The following is a 22456-nucleotide window of genomic DNA, read 5'->3' on the forward strand; positions in this document are numbered from 1 at the left end:
AACACCACAAGAAGACCGATATCTCACCATCAGTGCCCGCAGACGGCCACGGAGTACTGCAGGAAGCCTTGCTCGGGACCTTACCGCAGCCACTAGAACAGTTGTCTCCAGACACACAGCCTACAGACGACTGAACAGACATGGTTTATTCGCCCAGAGACCTGCAAAGTGCATTCCACTGACCCCTGGTCATAGGAGAGCCCATAGAGCCTGGTGTTAAGAACACAGTACATGGTCATTGGAACAGTGGTCCCAGGTTATGTTCACGGATGAGTCCAGGTATAGTCTGAACAGTGATTCTCGCCGGGTTTTCATCTGGCGTGAACCAGGAACCAGATACCAACCCCTTAATGTCCGTGAAAGAGATCTGAATGGAGGTCGTGGTTTGACAGTGTGGGGTGGGATTATGATTGGTTCACGTACACACCTGTATATCTTTGACAGAGGAACTGTAACGGGTGAAGTGTATCGGGACGTGATGTTGCACCAGTGTGCTCGCCTTTTCAGGGTGCAGTGGGTCCCACCTTCCTCCTGATGGATGATAACTCACGACCCCATCGAGCTGCCATCGTGGAGGAATATCTTGAAACAGAAGATATCTGGCGAATGGAGTGGCCTGCCTGTTCTCCAGATCTAAATCCCATCGAGCACGTCTGGGATGCTCTCGTTCGACGTATTCCTGCACGTCTTCAAACCCCTACGACACTTCAGAAGCTCCGACAGGCAGTGGTGCGAGAGAATGAGGCTATGCCCCAGCAGCTGCTCGACCACCTGATCCAGAGTATGCCAACCCGTTGTGCGGTCTGTGTACGTGTGCATGGTGATCATATCTCGTATTGATGTCGAGGTACATGCGCAGGAAACAGTGGCGTTTCGTAGCACATGTGTTTCGGGGCGGTTTTCTCAACTTATCACCAATACCGTGGACTTCCAGATCTGTGTCGTGCGTGTTCCCTATGTGCCTATGCTGTTAGCGCCAGTTTTGTGTAGTTCCACGTTGTGTGGCACCATATTCGGCAATTATCCTTAATTTATGAGTATGAGTGCATATAATAGGTCATTCCGCATTACGCACTGGTGTCCAGACCCTTTTAACCAGATAGTGCAGAACATTTCATTTAGGATGTAGTATTCCCTGGCTACTGGTTTGCAGGTCAAAATACACTCCTGGAAATTGAAATAAGAACACCGTGAATTCATTGTCCCAGGAAGGGGAAACTTTATTGACACATTCCTGGGGTCAGATACATCACATGATCACACTGACAGAACCACAGGCACATAGACACAGGCAACAGAGCATGCACAATGTCGGCACTAGTACAGTGTATATCCACCTTTCGCAGCAATGCAGGCTGCTATTCTCCCATGGAGACGATCGTAGAGATGCTGGATGTAGTCCTGTGGAACGGCTTGCCATGCCATTTCCACCTGGCGCCTCAGTTGGACCAGCGTTCGTGCTGGACGTGCAGACGGCGTGAGACGACGCTTCATCCAGTCCCAAACATGCTCAATGGGGGACAGATCCGGAGATCTTGCTGGCCAGGGTAGTTGACTTACACCTTCTAGAGCACGTTGGGTGGCACGGGATACATGCGGACGTGCATTGTCCTGTTGGAACAGCAAGTTCCCTTGCTGGTCTAGGAATGGTAGAACGATGGGTTCGATGACGGTTTGGATGTACCGTGCACTATTCAGTGTCCCCTCGACGATCACCAGTGGTGTACGGCCAGTGTAGGAGATCGCTCCCCACACCATGATGCCGGGTGTTGGCCCTGTGTGCCTCGGTCGTATGCAGTCCTGATTGTGGCGCTCACCTGCACGGCGCCAAACACGCATACGACCATCATTGGCACCAAGGCAGAAGCGACTCTCATCGCTGAAGACGACACGTCTCCATTCGTCCCTCCATTCACGCCTGTCGCGACACCACTGGAGGCGGGCTGCACGATGTTGGGGCGTGAGCGGAAGACGGCCTAACGGTGTGCGGGACCGTAGCCCAGCTTCATGGAGACGGTTGCGAATGGTCCTCGCCGATACCCCAGGAGCAACAGTGTCCCTAATTTGCTGGGAAGTGGCGGTGCGGTCCCCTACGGCACTGCGTAGGATCCTACGGTCTTGGCGTGTATCCGTGCGTCGCTGCGGTCCGGTCCCAGGTCGACGGGCACGTGCACCTTCCGCCGACCACTGGCGACAACATCGATGTACTGTGGAGACCTCACGCCCCACGTGTTGAGCAATTCGGCGGTACGTCCACCCGGCCTCCCGCATGCCCACTATACGCCCTCGCTCAAAGTCCGTCAACTGCACATACGGTTCACGTCCACGCTGTCGCGACATGCTACCAGTGTTAAAGACTGCGATGGAGCTCCGTATGCCACGGCAAACTGGCTGACACAGACGGCGGCGGTGCACAAATGCTGCGTAGCTAGCGCCGTTCGACGGCCAACACCGCGGTTCCTGGTGTGTCCGCTGTGCCGTGCGTGTGATCATTGCTTGTACAGCCCTCTCGCAGTGTCCGGAGCAAGTATGGTGGGTCTGACACACCGGTGTCAATGTGTTCTTTTTTCCATTTCCAGGAGTGTAGTATTCCTTTGGTTACTTCGGAGTTTTCTTTGGTGGAAATGTGTGGAACGTGGAATCTTCAGCCACATAAGGCCAACTAAGAAACTGTTGGAAATAATAAGTGAAGGGCCTGAGACGGAAGTGTGAACGTAGGTTAAGTAGGAAAGCCAGAACCTGACTGCAAGTAACCCTACATCTGTTGTGATGTTTGAGGCCAAAGAAGTAACACAAATTCTTTTGCATTCGGAGGCATTTTTGAATCTGTATCTTTCTTCGTTCTCCGACGACCTTTTCTTTTTCTAAAAAACCGGTTGATACAAGTGGGTTATCTCTTACCTGGTCTGCCGGCAGTCTCAACTTCGAAAGGTTATGCGATCTCAGTCGCAAATTTGATTTTAAACACAGTGTTTGTGTGAGTCTGTTCTACCCCCTTCTGGGAACGTCATCTACTCGAAATTCTTAGAGAATGTTAAAGGCTGCAACTCGACAAACTACCAGGTTTTGTTATAAAATTTCGTTGTCCTGAAAAAATAGAACTGCGATCATATTCACTTCTTAACGTGACGCACTTTCCTCAAAAGTAGATGATTTGGTGGGAACCTTGGCTGTAGTAGTTTGCATTTCGGCTGATGAGGAAACGTTCGACCTCGAAAATCACCTCGCCAAGAATCAGCTCGGCACCGCCAACGCCCTTGTATCGTCGAATACCCTGGTTCCCGCCAGATCGCCAAAGTTACGCTGCGTTGGGCTGGGCCAGTTCTTAGATGGCTAACCTCGCGGGCACGCTACACGCTGTTGGCAACTTTCAAATGTCCAAATGTGCGTGACTTCCTAAGGGACCAAACTGCTGAGGCCATCGGTCCCTAGACTTACACACTACTTAAACTATCTTAAACTAGCTTACGCTAAGGGGAACACACGTCCATGTCCGAGGGAGGACTCGAACCTCCGGCAGGAAGGGCCACTCCAACAGTGGCATGGTGCCTGAGACCGCGCGGTCACTCCGCGCGGCTGGCAACTTTCCCTACGCCTGTCCGGCAAAGGGGAGGAAGGGTAGCGACGTAAGGTTATTGATCACTAAACTTTGCGCTAATGTCCCAGATTGAATTCCAGACATCTACGCAGTGTGGAGTAAGGACATGTGACAAGCTTGATGATCATCCGTCAGTCGTCAGTTGAACTCGGCAGTCTTCTTCATGCTATTCGAAAAGGGGAAGTTATGGGCCAGCACAGAGTTTAATCCGAGTTTCATCACATTGTAGGGTGGGCGGGAAGTCTCCGTATCACTGTTGCCACTGTTTAATAACAAATGTTATTATGCAGGTTGGTAGCTAAGCTACTTCTTATCAGTTATTGGAATCAACTGTTGGAATTCATCTTTACTTGTTTTCACAGTCAAAGTCGAGTTTTAATATGTAGCCATGATAGATGTGAACTGGGAAGCGCTTACTAACAAGCGTGTTGGTGCACGAACGACAACACACAGAACAAACAATCAGACTGATTATGGTAGCATTCCAGGAAATATTTAATAAGACTCCATCACGAAAAGAAACACTTCTGAATTGGAAAGAATCTTTTGCTCTTGACAGGCAGTACGCAGAGTGGAAGGAGGAAGACACGAGAAGAAACAGGTACCGGAATCTCTGATCGCTTGACCAATCTCTATGAAGCCGACACGTAAACGTGCTTCGAAACTCGAATACCGAGAACATCAATGTGAGATCATATGAAAAAAGACCTCAATTTCGTATATTTTCGACCGAAGTTCTTAAAAGAGTGATCGGATACAGACTGGCATGAGCACGTTTTTAACTTACCCCACTTTGTTAACTTATCTTCCAAATGCTGTGAACGGTATAAAGGTTGTGTTTTCAGATTAGTGTGCTGTTCATCGCAGCTCACATATTAGAAATATTGTCGTCTGGGCCAAGAGAATCCACGTTATACCTCCAAGTTAGAAAGGAACTTACTTCACTTAATGATATGGACACCAATGACACCACAACTGCTTGGACAGTACTTTTTTGAAGGGAAATTATTTACACATGTTACAGACATCGTTAACAACTCAGCATGATGAAAGGGGCCTCGCAAGACAGCATATACTTGGAGCAAGGCGAAGCGCCTCATCACGACGCTTCCACAGTGCGCTACTACCTAAGTCACAGTCCCGGACGGTGGATAGGTCGGGTTCATCTGCTCCCTTGGAATCACCAACAATAGGCCCTGGTTTCACCACACCTGTCAACTTACGGGGAGTCATTAAGGTTCATGTACCTGCCCGTAGTTATGCTACAAACGAAACACTGGGCAGTGCTGTTAAGAAATCATTTCGAGATGAACGTGGAGGAGCGTGGAAATATGTTTGCAGTATTATGGCGACACAACAATATATTGGACACCTATTATGTCGTTAAACACTTGCACTAAAACAAATCTAATCAATTAACCTTCGATATTACGGAGTACGTGACTTCTGTCCCACCGTGTACATTACACAAAATCCCATCAAATTCATCCACACGTTTTGAAGGCAATTAAGACACAACTCTCACTTCGGGAAGGAAAGATGCCAGTGTGCGCGAAGGATAGGAAAAACTTTTCCACTTAGGCGGCTAAACCTGTTTTTCGGGGCCTCCCAAGTAACCATACCATATGACTTTTCACGTCGTCATCATTCTGAAAATATCTGAGATGTAATGGTTTCTTCATCCAAGGAAATATGAAGAAGTCATTGGTACCATATAAGGAAAACTCTACAGAGGAGGCATGTGCGACTACATCACGTGCAGAAGCAGCTTGAGATTTGTCGTGGAGCAAAAACACACCGTTGGACTGCATTCTGCAATGTTTCATCACGGGTGCCTCCCACAACCTCGTCAGAAGATTTTTGTAGTTTGTTCCTTCGCCGATTTGTTCCTTGCAAGTACAGTTCTGTCAGTAACGAAACACGTTTCTGCTGAAAGCAGGTAAGTTTCATTCTGGATTGCAATGGACCATATTATTTCCTACATTTTTGGCTACAAAACCCTATTTTTCAACATAATCTACGTTCTTCAGTGCGACGGCGTTAAGCCACCCTATAGGGAAGTCCTGTATGTCCGCATGGTGCCACTCATGTGATCGACGTCGGAGCCAAATTCTTGCTTCGTCAACGACCTCCACATCATCCACGTACTGCTCCTTGCGGAGTGCTTCCTTCCAGTGAAGGAAATCGGAAGATGCGAGATCCGAGCTCTAGGGTGGATGAGGAAGAAAAACCCAATGAAGTTTTGTGAGCTCCTCTCGGGTGAACAGATTCGTGTGAGGCCTTGCGTTGTCGTGGAGAAAGAGAAGTTCGTTGGCGTTTCTGTGGCCACGAACACTATGAAGTCGGCTATTCAACTTTCTGAGGATAGCATAGTACACTCCAGAGTTGATCATTGCATCTTGAGGGAAGACATAAAATAGAGTAACCCCTTCAGAGTCCCAAAAGACCGTCGCCATGACTTTAACGGCTGAGGGTGCGGCTTCGCACTTTATCTTCGGAGCAGAGGTGCTATGACGCCCCTTCATGTAATGCCGTTTTGATTCCCGTTCGAAGTGATGAACCCAAGTGTCATCACCTGTGACGATGTTCGACAAAAAATCTCACGATCAGTCTCGTAACGCGCTAGGAGTTCCGCGCAGTTGGCCCTTCATTGCTCTTCATGGTCCTCTGTTAGGCGGAGAGGAATCCAGCGGACACGAATCTTTGAGCATACGAATTGGTGGAGCAGTATGTCAGCATTACCAACAACGACGTCCAGTTGAGGAGCGAGGTGTTCGATTGTGATCCGTCGATCACCTCGAATGAGAGTGTCCGCACGCACCAACATTGCAGAAGCCACAGCTGTGTGCGGTCGGTCGGCAAGCGGGAAATAGGTGAGGTCTTCGCGACCTTGTTGCGATTATGACTCACTATGCTTTTGTTCACTGCCAGGTCTCCGCACTCATTCTTCAAGTACCTAAGAATATCTCCGATGCTCTAGTTTTCCACCAGAAGAAACACAGTGACTGATCTCTGCTTGGTACGCATCTCCGTTACAAACGCCATTTTGAGGGCTACTTAATAGCGTTGCCATCTGTCGGAACTTCATCAAAGCAAAGCGACTGAACTGAAAATATTCCACGATATCCCGCAACAAATTCCGCATTTTCTTCATCGAAAATTAGCGATAAAAAAAGTTTGCAGCATTACTTACAGAAAGCCCTTCGCAAGCTGTTGAAAAGCGATCCATGGCTGAATTTCACTTTCTCCACTATCTCTTCTATTGGTCTTCGGACGCTGAGCCTCGACTTCTCCTGTGATGGTTCAAATGGCTCTGAGTACTATGGGACTTAACTGCTGTGGTCATCAGTCCCCTAGAACTCAGAACTACTTAAACCTAACTAACCTAAGGACATCACACACATCCATGCCCGAGGCAGGATTCGAACCTGCAACCGTAGCAGTCGCGCGGTTCCAGACTGTAGCGCCTAGAGCCGCACGGCCACTCCGGCCGGCTCTCCGGTGATTCCTGGTTCTTTTCAAAGAGATGGTCTGCTTCTTCGTTCTTCGTCATTGTGGCTTGGTTATCCACATGGAAGCGACGACGCCACCTAACCAGTGAGTCATGTGATGGTGCATTATAGCAGGAAAAACATGACCTGTATGTAGATATATCGACTTTGTACGATCGAATGAGACACTTAAATTACTTCAGAGTTTTTTCAAAGACACTGTCGAAAAGTATGTTGAACAGTCCTCTTATATCAGTTTTTCAGGCTTAGTTCATGGAAGCTATTACGTCCTTTCGAATAAGAGGTGGTTCTGACTTCCAATGAATATTCGTAATGCTGGGGATAATTTATAAAAGAGAAACCAAACATGAAATCTTGAACCACACGAAGAAAGCTGATAAACTGAATACAAGTAAACGGATCGACATGGAGAGAGACCGTTAATTTCAGGTAGTTTTATGTATTAGCGGAAAGTGTCTTTTATGTTACATCGAGACCAAATTTTATTACGCTGAAATGTAGGTTATGATGAACCGAGGCTCTTCCTTTGAAGCAGTCTGTTAGGTTCAGACTGAACGTCCACAATCGGAGAACTGAACTGAATAACGTCACAATGTTAATCATACTTTTAACCAATTTCAGTTCTGCGTTCTCCACTTTTCAGACGTCATTTTCATTCAGTTTTATTTCTATGTTCCGAATGTTATCCGACAGTTCAATTTATTATTATATTGTGATGTCAGTTGTAAGCTTTCCTGTTTTTTAATGGTAGTAGCTTCGGAATTAAGACTGTCTTTACTGCAAAACGTAGGACACAGTATTTAAGTTTTACCAAATGTTGAATTTGTACGGGTAAGATACGTTTCCTGTGGTTTTTCACGCTCGAAGGTACGAAATGAACCTCAGTGCGATATTTCAGTTGTGCACGTGTGGATATGAGTGTGTGCGGCACTGTGTACCACTAAAGCACTCAGTCTGCAACAATTATCCTCCAGACAATCAAACACCCTAGGAGCATTGGTGGTAACATTTCGATGGTAAACTTACTTATTTAAAGCTGTTTGTGATAAACTGAATTACCAATTCTTCAGTATACTCAGAATATAATTTGGATGTTCGTATATTGTGCAGGCCAGTCTTGGTACATAAAAGTAATCGACTTCGTTATTATAGGAATCTCTGTTGGAGATAAGTAAGGCACTAGCAAGGTACATTTTGCTTCAAGAGAAAGAATTAAAGTTACATCTGCTTCTGTACTCGTCATCGTACGATGTGTAACGGAGTGTACTTTTGGTACAACCAGCCGATCTTACCGTTGCTTCTGCGCTCGCGAATGCGGGCATGAGAAGAGTGACTGTCAACAAAAATCCGTTGTATCTCTTGTTTCTCGTATTTCCTCATGAAGGTCATTTCACGAGACGTATGTGGAGGGAAGTAAAATGTTACACGACTCTTCTCGGAATGATTCTTTAGTAATTTCAATAACAAATCTCCCCACAATTCACAACGCCTCTTTTTTAGCATCTATCACTGGATCTTTTTCGACATTTCCGTAACGCTCTGGCGCTGCCTGAACGACCCTGTGAGGAATTGCCTTTCCCTTCTATTAATCCATCTTGGCAAAGGTCCCAGATTAATGAAAGATACTAAAAAATCGGTCGGACAAATGTTTTGTAATGCACTTCTTTTGTGGATTAACTAAATTTTCTTAAGATTCTTCCTACGAATCTCAGCCTAGCACCTGATTTTCTTGCTATTTGTTTTATGTGGTCATTCCAGTTTTGGTCGCCCTGCATCGTTATCCTAGGTATTTTAGGATAGTTACCGTTTACAACCATTTGTAACTTGCATTAATGGAAAAGGGAAATAAAATGTTATAATGTTTCTTACTGAAATTGGCGTACTGAAATTCTGTGAGACTGCCCCTCCAGCTAGTATATCTGTTGCTTCAAAATACATCCAAACGCAAGTACTATAAAGAAAATTGTGACAAGTGCTATCAGGAATCTGATCAATTTATCACTATAATTTGCTAAGCGTCTATACTGAATGTTATTTAGGCCATTCTTTAAGCAGGCAACTCTCACTAACAATCGGTAAACAGATTTCGGGAGGCACCACAACTACATCGAAACATACCTTTCATACAAGTGACATTCGTCGATCATTCTCCACCTTATATTATACAATGCCTAGTACAGAAAGTGAAGCGTTCACAAGGGGATAAATAATAAATGTCGTGTGACAAGGGCCTCCCGTCGGGTAGACCGTTCGCCTGGTGCAAGTCTTTCGATTTGACGCCACTTCGGCGACTTGCGCCTCGATGGGGACGAAATGATGTTGATTAGGACAACACAACACCCAGTCCCTGAGCGGAGAAGCCGGGACTTGAAACCGGGCCCTTAGGATTGACATTCTGTCACGCTGACCACTCAGCTACCGGGGGTGGACCACAAGGAGATGAAGGAAACGGAATGAAACTTCACGGGCTGACAGGACTGCTTCATATTTTGGTTAACGACTATGTAGCTCCCGTTTAAAAGGTGATGTGACGCAATGGCAACATACATAAGGAGTGCTCAAATGAAAATGTTAGAATTTGCTTAAGCCGCTTTATGGTAACGCAGTTATATATGCAGACAATGGAAGCATTCATCGAAATCTGCCCCTACAAAATTCAAAGCTGTGCCCTTATTAGGCAAGTTTATGCTCTTCGGCTTTTTCTTCGTCCGAGTCCGATACTCATCGAATTCCTCGAGCACGCAAGTACCTTTAACAGTGACACGTACTGTCGGACTCACCGTAGCCTATGCAAGTCCATCAAGAGCAAACGGTCTGGGCTGTTTGCGGAATGAGTGATTCCGCTCTACGATAATGTACGTCCACGTGTCGCCGAGGTCACACAAGTGTGATGATGAAGTTCAGTTGCGGGCAGCTTGAGCACCCACCCGGACATGTCGCCCTGCGACTTCCGTGTGTTTGGTCCGCTGTAAGGAAACATCTCAGAGGGAAGCGATTCAAGTCGGACGAGGGGCTGAAGGGCTGGCTCATGCCACAGCCACAGAAGTTACAGCTGTGCTCAGGCATGTAGTGATTACTTTTGAATAAAGACTTCAATTATAGCCACAGCGATGTTTCGAACCTTTTCTTCTGAGCACTTCTCATATTTCTATCTATGAGATTGACTGAAATACATAAGCAATCTCTAGGGAAAATCTTAAATGTTTAATATGACGTTGAATTTAAATATCCGCAGGCACGTTAATACAATGTGCTCTGTAAGGACGGGGCGACGCACTCGGCAACGGCTACATGTAATTTATCGCTCACAGCCACTTACTGAAATCACATCACAAGCACGGAAATTTTTTACACCACAACCTTGGTTCGCTAAACACATAATTCAACAAGAAATTACACAAGCTATCAGTAATTGCATGAGGCCATGCACACTACTAGAAGAAATGCTACAAATTCAATATGTTACCTATTTCGATATATTCTTGATTGCAGCAGAGAAGTTCAATCAGCAGTTTACAACTACCTGCTAGTGCTCAAGCCATGTAATATATTACTACAGATATATGAATTATAACTGAAAAAAATTCACTGATGCTCACTGCACGTCTAGTCACGGTTAGCGCAAGAAGGGAAACGAATATGCTACAAGGGTTCTGTGTTCTCACACTATGCAAAATAATAAATTTCTGTCAACGAGTCTCACTCGATATTAAATCTCAGATCATTTGAAAATGGCAATTCTAATCTTATAAAATATTGTTTAATTGAGTTTTGACATTACAGGGTATGTGATGTTATTGCAGCGATTACAAAATCGAATCCAGTTTACAAATAACTTGGCATTATTAACCCACTTGACAGTATGGCGTTGCACCCCGTCTGGCCTGAATACACGCACTGGGTAGGTTAGGAAGGGTATCATAAAGCCGTTGTATCCTCTCTGAGGTAAGCTGGCCTACAACTGTTGCAACCGGTCTTTGATATCCTGGACGTTGACGTCCGAGATTGTGCCAAATATTCTTAACGGGGAGAGATTTGGGGATTTTGCTGGTCACGGTCGTACCTCAACATCGTGCCAATAGCTCATAGGGACACTTTCAAGGCGTGGATGAGCATTACCCTGTTGAAAAACGGCTCCAGGAACTTATCAAATGGCTCTAGGCACTATGGCACTTAACATCAGAGGTCTCAGTCCCCTAGACTTAGAACTACTTAAACCTAACTAACCTAAGGACATCACATATATCGACGCCCGAGGCAGGATTCGAACCTACGACCGTAGCAGCAGCGCGGTTCCGCACAGAAGCGCCTAGAACCACTCGGGCACAGCGGCCGGCAGGAATTTGTCTCATGAGAGATAATAGATGAGGACGCAGGAAGTCCGTGACGTAACCTTGTACCACTAGAGTTCTTTCAATGTCTACCAGCCGTGACCTGAAGTCATACCCGATGGTTCCCCTGACCATGACGTCATGAGTAATACCGCTGTGCCTCTCCAAAACATTGGAAGAATGGGACCTCTCCACAGGTCGCCGAGGTATTCGCTAATGATACTCGTCCTGGGTAGCACCGCGAATCATCGCTGAACGCAAACCATTAAACGGCAACCGATGCTTCGCCATCATGCCACCATTCCAAGCGCAGCTGTTTGTGATGGGGTCATGAAGGCAGCCTACGCGTAGGACGGTAATTTCATAATGTGGCTGCTGCTAGTCGCCAACCAATGGTGCAGGATGATACAGGATGTTGGAGGGAGCCTATTTTTTTTTCATATAACAGGCACATATGTGAAGTGGCTACAATTTACAACGTGCTCGGTGCACATTGCAGCGATCCTCCGTTATATGGGTCAGACGTGGTGGAAGAGAACCTTGACAAATAGTACACCTGATCTCACATTCACAGGCAGCGCTGATCGTGGTACTGCCATATCAGAATGCACCAGAAATCTATTTGTAGCATGGTTCGACCAGCTGGGTAAATGGAGGGCCACAGTGAGGCCCATTTCAATCTCTTTCAGGTGCTCACAGCGCTATCTCATTCTGGCATAGGGCGTCAGCCTGCCCTTCGCCGTGATCACTCATCATCTATATAATGCTGTTCACTTCATCTATATACCCTACCAGGACTCTTAACAACACTAAAAACAAAGAGCACTAATACATTCTGGTGGCCGTTCATGGCATCAACCTGCCCTTCTCCGTGAGAATTTCAAATCTGATTATTTACATGCCTGCCGATGATGTGTAAGTGAACAAAGAGACACTGACATCCGGCCATGTCTTCTAGATGTTTCACTTCTTTTGTCATTCAATGAAGGGGAATTCACGTAAGAGGAAAAATTTCAAAGGGTCTGTTTAAACTATTTCTCAAAATGGTAAGGCGAGCTCTGTTTTGTAGAAAGGGAGATTGTGTAACGTCCCGTCGGCCACCAAGTAAGAAACACTGTGCATGAAATGGAGAACAACAATAAGTGGGAAGAAAATCGGCCTAGCCCAGTTCAAAGACATCAGCCCCGTTTTCGCACAGTCTGTTTAGAGAAATCACGGAAAAATTCTTCTGGATGGCAGGCATACCAGCTATCCAATGTGAACCCACTGTGACACCACTCCTGGCGAAGAAGAAAATAATTGTCATACTAAATAATTCTCAGACGACACATGATGTGGTTACATTTAGTTATCCAGGCCTTTCATCCATCCAAGATCGATTACAAGCTATCGATCTATTCCTAATCGATTGCTTTTAAAAAAACTCCCTAAATTTTACCCAATAAAAGTTGTTTCGGGTATACCATAACAGACACTTTCGGCCACTGTATGTGTAACGTCCCCTTTCGAACAATTATAGAAGACTGTGCTTTAACCGACACACAATATTGTTTAGCGCAACGCAATCTGACTTTCAAAAATCTCTGCAAAAGAATGGCCCTGACTAACATTAACTTATACCTTTCACAAATCACTTACCTCACAAAAATCTTCGTTACTCGAACTACTGCAATACAGCGAGCGCCACTACTGCCAGCTAAATAAAAGATTCAAACTAAGGAAGGCACTAACTACTGATAGGCATAGTTAGCAAATGAAAGATTTTAATAGAGAACAAACGCTGTATTTACCTTAATAGTCATAATATATAGCAGTTCATGACAGTCTTACAAATTTCAAAACTCCGCCATCTCTCTCCCCACATCCATCACTGCTGGCGGCTCACCTCCAACTGCGCAACGCTACGCGCTGTTCACATCCAGCTGCCGCTGCCCAACACTACAGTGGCAGACAACAATGCAAACTAGACACAGACTGCACACAGCACAGCCAGTGATTCTTATACAGAGCGCTACGTGGCGTTACCAATAAGAAAACCTAAACAGCCTACTTACATATGAAACTGTTTAGAAGTATCCGTCCTTTTCCTTATCGATTTTTTTATGGTGTTTACTTTAGAAGTTAAGTTCGTGTGGCTTAAGTTTTCGTATTAGGTTTCTATTTTAGACATTACTCCCAGCTTTACTGACGTATTGAGAACTCAGAACCACCTGTCAATCGCAGTGGTATATGTATATTCTATATATCTGAAATGAATATAGAAAATGAGTAGGCTGGTAGTGTTGGTCATAACTAGCATATTTCACATAACAACCCATGTCCGCATCGCAGAGCGTACGGCGCTTGGCGTAGGTGAACAGCGTCGCACGCCTCCAAGAGGGTAGGCACACAATATGCTATCCGATCCGGCATGGTAGAAGGTCTGCAAGACTATGATTTCACAGTATTTGTGACATCAAGGTAAAAGAGACGTCGGATTGAAAATTTATGACCTTTATTTGCAAACGCTGTAGTCGACATAGATATTCAAGGCGGCAGAGCACTTCTTGTTTCCGCCTCTTATTCGGGTGCGAACGTGTTGCTTTTGACCGTGCAAATGCCTGCTTGATAGTTGTCGCACAGAGGTCAGCACCTGCGCATACTGCGGAGTCGATTCGCCCGGCGGCAGTTTGTCATCAAACGGGGACACTATTGTGTTTGTTGCTGTATGGAGCGGACAGGAAATGGAGCACTAGTCTTGAAAGGAAGGGGCAGACATGCACTGTGCTTACGTGGTGGCGGATGGAAGTGCTCACGCTGCCTGACGTTTGTTCGTTCGGCGGTTTCCCAATCGTCGAGTTCCAGATCCACGCACAGCTACTGCCATCCACAGGTCCCCACGAGAAACAGCTTCCCTCAAGGTACGTTTTCCACTGTCAGGTTGTCGTAATGGCACATGCGCTTTTAAGGTTTACTTCAAAATCCGGTGCATTCATTTTGTGTTACAGGTGCGAAGGCTGACAGACACGGTCTTCAAAGCACAGTGCGTACACAAGGGCTTGTAGAGGAGGCGTTACTACTGCTGGAAAACACATCCTCAATAAGCTCATGACGTGTTGCACGGGAAACGGGTGTAAGCCATTCCACAATTTGGCGTGTGTGCCTGAGATGATTGACACTGCTACAGCGTTCAGAAGGTTCACGTCCTTAACCCATACGAATTTCCACGTCGAATTGAATTCTACCAGTGATTTTTGCACAGATGTGCCATTCAACCGGACTTAAAGAATCGTGTGCTTTTTACGGGTGAGGCGAGGGCTGCGCGAGAGGGTATGTTCAACACCCTCAACCAGCACCTGTGGGCACGTAAAGATCCGCACGCTGCCTTTGTTCGTGGTCACCAAGATCGGTTCGCTATCAACATTTGGGCCGGCTTGGTGGACGATAGTCTGGTCGGTCCATACATGTTCTCTCTGCAACTGAACGCAAGTATATATACATATACCGGGTGATCAAAAAGTCAGTATAAATTTGAAAACTTAATAAACCACGGAATAACGTAGATAGAGAGGTAAAAATTGACGCACATGCTTGGAATGACATGGGGTTTCATTAGAACAAAAAAAAAAAAAAAAAAACGAAGTATTGCTAGACGCATGAAAGATGTCTTGCGCGCGTCGTTTGGTGATGATCGTGTGCTCAGCCACCACTTTCGTCATGTTTGGCCTCCCAGGTCCCCAGACCTAAGTCCATGCGATTATTGGCTTTGGGGTTACCTGAAGTCGCAAGTGTATCGTTATCGACCGACATCTCTAGGGATGCTGAAAGACAACCTCTGACGCCAATGCCTCACCATAGCTCCGGACATGCTTTACAGTGCTGTTCACAACATTATTCCTCGACCACAGCTACTGTTGAGGAATGATGGTGGACGTATTGAGCATTTCCTGTAAAGAACATCATCTTTGCTTTTCTTACTTTGTTATGCTAATTATTGCTATTCTGATCAGATGAAGCGCCGTCCGTCGGACATTTTTTGAACTTTTGTATTTTTTTTGGTTCTAATAAAACCCCACGTCATTCGAAGCATGTGTGTTAATTTGTACCTCTCTATCTACATTATTCCGTGGTTTATTCAGTTTTCAAACTTATAGTGACTTTTTGATCACCCAGTATATATATATATATATATATATATATATATATATATATATATATATGGTGCGGTGGGCCGGTGGCATGGCCTGCACGTTTCCCCGACTTGACGCCCACTGATTATTTTCTTCTGGGGCCACCTGAAATCGGTTGTTTATGAAATACCCACTGAGACTGATTAAGAACTGAGCGCGCACGTTATGGTAGGCTCCGGTGCAATTTCCACTTTGCAAAGAGTGTTCGAAAGAGCGTGACAGTCACTCCAGCGGTATTGCACGGCCTGCATTCAAGCAGGTGGGCGCAATTTCGAGCTCTTTTTGTAACTGTTTTTAAATAAAGCTTATAAAACTTCACCCCGACTTGTCATTTACCTTGATGTCAGTGCATTGAAAACGTTGCCCAGCAGACTTGCTACCATAACGGCTTGGATGGAGTGTTGTGTACCTAACCTCTTGGGGGCAATGACGCTGAACAGCAACGACTAGCGCCGTACGTGAAGGGGTGCAGACGTGGGCTTCTATGTGAAATATGCTTATTATAACTCACTCTACCAGCCGTTTCATTTTCTACATTCATTTCAAATGGTTCAAATGGCTCTGAGCACTATGGGACTTAACATCTGAGGTCTTCAGTCACCTAGAACTTAGAACTAATTAAACCTAACTAACCTATAGACATCACACACATCCATGCCAGAGGCAGGATTCGAGCCTGGAACAGTAGCGGTCACGCGGTTCCAGACTGAAGCGCCTAGAACCGCTCGGCCACCAGACATTCATTTCAGACACACTCTACATATATATAATTTAATGAGATAATCTTTCAAAGCTTGATCTGAGAGTACTGCTCATCTTCATTTTGACACTTTTATAGAAAATCCATTTGAAGCAATTCAGGTCAATCGAAACACGAGGTCAAAGTATCTCAATTCTGATAACTAGTTTTAAGAGGGTTGACTGAAAAGTAACGCCTCCACCTTCGTAACTCTTCAACAGTTGGCAGGATTGGTATGCAGCACGTACTGGCTTGTTCCGTAGCCTCTTCTCTACAGCTTCAGTCGGCAGGAAGCATTAGCAATGAACGATTGTGTTGTTACAGTGTAATGTATGGAACCCTGCGCAGACGGTCGGTCAATGTGATTTAAGCAATGTGCAATCATTGAATTCTTGATAGGAGAAGGTGTTATCCCAAAATAGATTCATCAGAGAATGAAAGCAGTTCATGGTGATATTGTTGATGTGAGTACTGTGTATCGTTGGTCGAGTAAGTTTAAAAATGTTGAGGTGGGAACATCTGACCTGCTTGACAGAGCTGGACGTCCTGTGATAGCAACCACGGAGTTTCACAAGCAAAATGTTGACAGTCTGATTCAGGACGATCGTCGTATCATTCAGAGAGAAATTGCAAACACAATCGACATTTCACAAGAACGTGTGGGGTCACATTGTTGCTTTGCTTGGCTATCGGAAGATCTGTGCACGATGGATACCCTGGATGCTGACTCCTGAAATGAAAGCCCACAGACTAGAAAATTTCCAGGAACTCCTCCCTCTCGCATAACGAGAATGAAGACGTACAGTACTCATATCAACACAATCACCATAAACTGATTTCATTCTCTGATGAATCTCCTTTGGGGTGACACTTTCTGCTGTCAAGAATTCAATGACTGCACATTGCTTAAATCGCATTGACCGACCGTCTGCGCAGGCTTCCATGCTTTACTGTAACAGCACAATCTTTCAGTGCTAAGGCTTCCCGCTAACTGGAGCTGCACAGAAGAGGCTACGGAACAAGCCAGTAACTGCTGCTTACCAATGCTGCCAATTGTTGAAGAGTTACGAAGGTGGAGGCATTACTTTTCAGTCAAACCTCGTAGTTAGGAAGATGGTGTTTTATTCTTAATTGATAAAAACATCGATAATGCTCATGCTTCTTTGTCTATATATAGTCCAGTTTCAGGTTCGAATTCTGCATCTTGTGGAATCCTGCCCACTCGTGTCTTATAGGGTACCTACGAACCTGTTTTCTCGGATGGAGGTTATTACAGTAATTCAGTTGACAATATTTAACTTTAGTTTCTACGTGACTGGTCGCAAGCAATTGGCGACACCCAAATAATCAATGTCCTTTGATAGGTACAATTTCCATGTAAGTTAATCACACAAGTTCGTAAGTCAGTGCTATCGTTAATATCTCTGCCGCTCTTCTAGTGCAGCTCTTCTAGTGTGCGTCTACCAGTGCGGCCGCGGCTAGGCGGCGCGTCGCTTTTGTTCTCTTCGTGTAGATGCAGCTCCTGTCGTGGTGACATCATAGTCAGCGTGCTATTGGCTGACGTCGTCTCGCAGCGCTCTTTGCTGTATCGTTCTTGATCTTCGTGCCGGCGCTCTTCGTTACGCCGGAACACACTATGGCTTTTTGTTTTTTTAGGTTTGTAGTTCTTCCCACCCTCATTTCAGCTAGATTCAATTAATATGTTATAAACTCTGTTTGAATGCGAACAAACGTCTCCATTTTTGAGGGACACGGTGTCGACTCTTGCAGCAAGTAGACACTTGGACAGCTACAGATCTACACAATGTTCAGAATGGCGCCGTTCTATTTTTGCCTAATGTTAAGGTACCAACACTGATGCAGCAAGATCTTTGAGCGCATCTAATTTGTTCTGTTGTTTATTCCTGGAAGCCAAAATGAACAAAAATTCCGCAAAGTTTTTGTTTGTTACCCGTAAAGTTAAAAACATCTCAAACAAAAAATGGTTCCGTGTGCCTGCAGTCGAGGACAACCAACGACCACAAGATAGGCTTCCACAAGATTTTGGATTTAGTGTTCTACATTATTAGTGGCGGCTCGTGTTAACGCCATATCTAATAAACATAGGTACCTCTAAACACGCTAATATTCAGACGAAGAAAGTACCTACAACTGTTCTTCCCGTGACGAACCACCAAACAAATTACAGTTCTAACAACCTAAAACCAGTCCATCACTTAGTTTCTCAAAGTCTTACGACGACGAGTTAGATCGAATTTTTGATGATCCTGCGCTAGTATTGAGACTGCTGTCTCACGAGAACAATATTTTTACCGACTGACATGCTCCGCCTTTACAGGCACGAAAATATGCATTTTATTAACTCCAAGTTCATCCGATTTACCGACTCAAAGCTCGTCCATGCAGGTCGCTCTCTCATGCTTTCCACACTCTGCAGAGACTTTCATGCATCATGATTACTTCACTCTGAAGTCTGCCGTTGCATTCAGAGAATATCACTGTATATCCACTCTAATCTCTTCTACGGAGTACAGAGCCGTTTAGTTTGAAAACGATCGGATGACTTGCTGGTGATATGTAATTCGGTTTTCAGTAGAATATACGAAAATAGTTGTTGACTTCCGGTCCTGTCTATAAAAGGAAGAACACACACGCTTTGATCCCACAGACATTATGAATCAAGACACAGGGAAGAGACTGACCTTGTTTGCTAGTGGGTGTTGATTTAAATCGGTGGGGAAAGTTTAAAAATTTTTACCAGACTGGGGTTCGAACCAAGGTCTCCTGCTTACTAGGCAGACGTGCTGACCCCTACATCATCTAGACACAGTGTTCATCGCAGATGTACAGACTACCCAAGCATGTCTCCTATACACCCAAATTCTCAACTACACGCGCACTACTGATGTGCCCTTTGTCCATTAACCTCATTACTCGCGACATTTCACCGATTCGCATAAGAGTTCAATCGTGATGTGCATCTCTACTGACATGATTAATTGGTCGTCTTCATCTTAATTATTTGTGTGGTGTCTGTTCTTTCCTACATGCTGTATTGGTTTGGGGAATATAACAGTGAACTCACAATGATGTCTTGCCCATCAAATTCGCCTGATATGAACGCGATGGAACGCATCTGGTACGCATAGGCACCAGCTTTGCGCCCAAAAACGACCGGTCCACAATTTATAGGGAATTTCATGAAATGTGCGTAGACATCACGCACAATCGCTGCTGTATTTCATTCCAAAAGTGGACCAATGCTCTATGAGTGAGGTGGTGATAATACTCTGGGTCACCATTGTTACTGGCGTTGTTTTTTGATGTTGTGAGAGATTTTAAGTAAAGGTCATAGAGTGATGGTTTACTTACCTCGCAGAGTGTTTCTCCTCAAACGTAACAAGGGAACATTCCCAAGAGTCAATAAACGGTCTTCATGAAACCTGGCGTGTGTGCAGAGAAGGCAAAATAGTGCAATACATTTTTTCTTTGTTGTGCCCAATTTCACTTTTAAGGAGTAAAACAGACTACGAAAGTTAATTTGGCATTTTAGGTTTAGAGGGAATATCTTCGAAACGATGATATATAAAAAAATGTTTTTCATATAACAATTGGTGTATAATCAATGTTCTTGAAAACTGTAGACTCAGCTTTTGTAATAATCTGAAGTTCTGCAAAAGACCCCACTACCATCAATTAATTTTGAAAAACGAAAACTTTTGTTACAACACTCTTGTCCACGGCTTGTCAATTAACTGAAATATATCAGATACAAGTCAGGATATTTAGCGAGTAATCCGTGACAATTTGAAATCCTGATGGAATTTGTTTTATATTGTCTTCTCCGTCATGTATATTACGTCAAGAAATTTCTTTCATTTTATGTACAAATGCTAAAAAAAGTTTTCTTTTAAGTATCTCTTTACAGATTATTATTATTGTAATTATTTTCTAAATAATAACGAGTTTCTTATTATTTTGAATTAAAAAAATATATATCTATGGAACGCAAAACTAAAACAAAAATGACATGGATGTAAAACGTAAAATAACAATTTGAAACATAAATACGAAGAAAATAAATAATAATAATAGTAATAAATGTTTAGATATTTTAATTAGGTGTCCTGAAAACACTCCAACAGTGCATTGTGTACAGCTAATTTTCCACAAATTTCAGAAACCAGCTTTATTACACAGAGACGTATGTGGCTTGAAAGGGTCTTTAACTTCTGTTGTAACAGAAGTTTTCATTTTTCCAAATTAATAATAGTGATGAGGTGCTTCGAAAAATGTTATTACAAAAATGTTATTACAAAAGTTGATTATACATTTTTCAACTATTGTATGAAAAACATTTTTTATATATCATCATTCCGAAGATATTCCCTCTAAACCTAAGATACCAAATTCGGGTGTGTTTACCCTTTAACAGTGAAACTGGGCACAAACAAAAGAATATCTGTTGCACTATTTTGCCTCCTCTCCACACTCAAGTTTCATCAAGATAGTTTATTCAAAAATGGTTCAAATGGCTCTGAGCACTATGGGACTTAATATCTGAGGTCATCAGTCCCCTATACTTAGAACTATTTAAACCTAACTAACCTAAGAACATCACACACATCCATGCCCGAGGCAGGATTCGAACCTGCGACCGTAGCAGCAGCGCGGTTCCGGACTGAAGGATAGTTTATTGACGCTTGAAAATGTTCACTTGTAAGTAGTGGTGTATTTTTTTTCCTCTTGTCTACAGTCGATGCATTATTTAGCTTCCGTATCGATTAACACAGTATTCAGTCGATATAGAAACAGCCCTCCCTTTAAGTTACAATGGATTTGAGAACAATATTCCCCCGGTAATACTTCGCAAGTTCCAATTTATTCCTTTGTAACGGGTACGTGCGCCGCGACGAAACCATTATTTACAGCTGTCGCTGACTTTAATAGTCGGGAATAGAGATATAGTGCGAATGGCGTCGTATGCTGATGTGCGCAGGCGGGCGCTTACTGCCGCCTAAGTTCTCGGCTCATTTATCAGGCGGGGCATGGGCTTAGGAGTGCGTGACGGCGGCAGCAGTACGCGCGCTGGCCGCGTCATCCCAGTCGCCGTGGCAGGGCGCGCGCGAAATGAGCCAAACGGCTGCTGCTGCCGCTGCTGCCTCTGTAATGACGCATGGCGCCTGCCACAATACGGGCCGGCTGCAGGAAACGCCGCCGGAAGATGACGGAAGGCGCTGTCACAATACTCGAAACGGCCGCGCGTCCGGTCCGGTCCTCTCCTGTTGGGAAGGGACCCTCCTAACTGGGCGGACGGGCGAAGCCGATCTGGGGTGGGATTCGTCCTCCTGCTGCTACTGAAAAGGGCGAATTACTCATGTTCGGAAACTCCGGCCTCCCTTCCTCTGTGAGGCTAATTCCGGCTCCTCCGATTGTGTCATTCTGGATTATACCGTAGCATAAATGGGCAGGCGAAACTGAGACAGCGAAAGTAACCGACGAATGTCTTTCACCCTGAGATACATTATTTGATACGGATCCGCGTGCAAGGTAATGTGTGCATTGGATCGTGGTTAATCCTTTCCACGATCTTTCCTCGCAATTTAGCAAGTGTTCTGTAACTTGCAGCACCCTACATCGACATCCTGAAAGAGAGAGCCAGAAATAATCCATACATATCATAAAAATGTCCGTGTGTGTGTGTGTGTGTGTGTGTGTGTGTGTGTGTGCGCGTGTGTGTGTGTGTTCCACATAGCCGCCTAAACCGCTAGATTGATTTCAACCGAACTTGGTACTTATATCCTTCACTATCAGATAATAATCGCTGAGGCGGCAAGAACCCCCTACCTAAGATTAGAAACTGTATTCGCTATAAATTTCGCAACAGTATACACATGCACTGATGGCCTAAAGCATTCTTAACACCTGCTTAATAGCTTGTTTGTCCGTCTTTGGAACGAAATACTGCACTGATTCTACCTGTCAGGGATCCGACAGTTTTTTGGAAGGTTTGTGGAGGTACGTGGCATTAAATGTCTACGCACAGGTCATGTACTACCCGTAAATAACGGGCTGCTGATATGCGTACGCGATTATGGCGCCGGGTA

Source organism: Schistocerca piceifrons, chromosome 5 (genome assembly GCF_021461385.2).
Source record: "Schistocerca piceifrons isolate TAMUIC-IGC-003096 chromosome 5, iqSchPice1.1, whole genome shotgun sequence".
Taxonomy (NCBI): Eukaryota; Metazoa; Arthropoda; class Insecta; order Orthoptera; family Acrididae; genus Schistocerca; species Schistocerca piceifrons.